Here is a 1,926-nt window from a genome sequence, read left to right on the forward strand (position 1 = left end):
CTGGAACCCCCAAGATCCACCAACACCCTCATATTCCTCATCTTCAGTGATTGGTGATCATCAATATCCCTCTGTTCCCTCCAAGGACGCCCTGTTCTGCCATTCACCGGGTGTATCCTACAGCTGTTCTCCAGTCTCGCCCTGTTTCTTAACTATCCGGCTGTCCTCTACCCTAGGCTGCAGAATCAAGGAAAGATGGAGTCGGGGGTTGGGGGAGAGCGGTGAGGATCATATTCCCCCATCTGAATGTTTAAGAAGAGGAGGAAATGAAACGCCACGGCATAATACCTCCGCCCCATAGTTCACTGATTGGCCGAACGGCGCAGCGCCTGACAGATAGACCCTCCTCCCACCCCATGATTGACAGGAGTCGTATTTCCTGTTTTGCTGAAAGTACAGACCCTTCTGACGGTGAGGTTTTTGTTCGGCTGCCTCGTCACTCTGAGCCGCCCTGAATACTCCAGGCGCAGAAATACACGGCCGACGAATTCGCCTCTAGTTTGTTCGACTTCAGGTGGAACTCGTTGTTCTTTGGTCTCTCTGCCTTAAAACCGTCGACCATTCCCCCCGGTTGGACGTACTTAGCTGCGTTCGAGTAAAACATGTTCTCCGGGCCCTTTCCCGGGTACTGTCGGTACCAGTACAACCAGTTAGTATTACTGGTAATACCATCCACTGTGCAACGCACGGTCACGTTCTGGCCGAGAGGTCCGGAGAGAGCCGGAGTCTGGTGAATTGTCACCCAGGTCGCGTCTGGAAAAAGAGACGGGGGTGGCAAAATGCGGTGAACGAACAGGGAGACCCTGGTCAACAGGGAGGAGGAAAAAGAGGGAGTATTGAGGGAAAAGAGAAGAACTGATGTCGGGAGAGCTCGAGAGGTGGTCGAAATTCAGAGGCGGCGGCTGAGGGAAGATAGTGTGAGGATGCGACGATTCGTAATTAAATACAGAAAGATTAAGAGGCTACTGGAGGGAATATGAAAGTAAGACAGTAGCAAAGAAATGAAAAGAATATTTTTTGTTCAAATTCACTCACAACGGAAGGCGAGGATGACCTGCAGAACCAGAAACATCTTCCTTGGCGGGTTTATTCTCTCAGCGATGAAAGTGCTGCGTGCAGCAGAGACGAATTCATTCACTTCATCCCCGCTTGTTACGTATCGCAGTGACGTAGGTGGATTTGCGGAAGTAGCGATCAGACACGCCCCTTCTGTGAGACCGCCCCCATTCGAGGGATGCGTTGCCTCCGTTTCACGAGTTTGACCGCCCAACACTCTCGCTCTCTGTCCATATCACTTACTTCCCTGTTTTTCCCTCTTCCCATTCTATGTCAGTCTGTACTTTTTTATAGTATATGCCTTCCCGTCTTTTGTTTTTCACCGACCATGTCCTCCCTCTGGTTCCACTCTCCGTCCCCTTTCTTCCGTGGTCACCTCAGCTCTCATATCGGAAATCTTCTTCCACCGTCTATGTTTTTTCCAGCTACCACCTTCCAACTTTCCATAAAATGTGACATCGCCGCTACGCGAACAACTGCCCCCTCAACTGACCTCAATTGTCACCTGCGGTCTTGAGGTCCTTTTCCTTCCGCATTTTATTATTCTAGATTCCCTTCCAGTTCCGATGTGATGTCTCGGTACTAAACATTGACTGGTTTTTCCATTGCATAGATACTACTTGACGTGATGTGTACCACCAGCGTTTCTTGTTTGTTGGAAATAGAGTAACGTCTCCCAAACACCGCCTCCCATCGTCATACTCGGTTTAAGCTCCACTTCGTTCTTCTCTGAGCCGGTTGGAACGAATGCATACGTTCGATCCAAATTAGCCGAATGCCCTCCTAACTCTCTCCCCAGCGGAATTCTCTCTTTCTCCCACTCTCTCTCTCACTGAAGATTATTCTCTTCCCCTACATCTTCATGAACGC

The sequence above is a fragment of the Mobula birostris genome, chromosome 13 (assembly GCF_030028105.1).
Source record: "Mobula birostris isolate sMobBir1 chromosome 13, sMobBir1.hap1, whole genome shotgun sequence".
NCBI lineage: Eukaryota > Metazoa > Chordata > Chondrichthyes > Myliobatiformes > Myliobatidae > Mobula > Mobula birostris.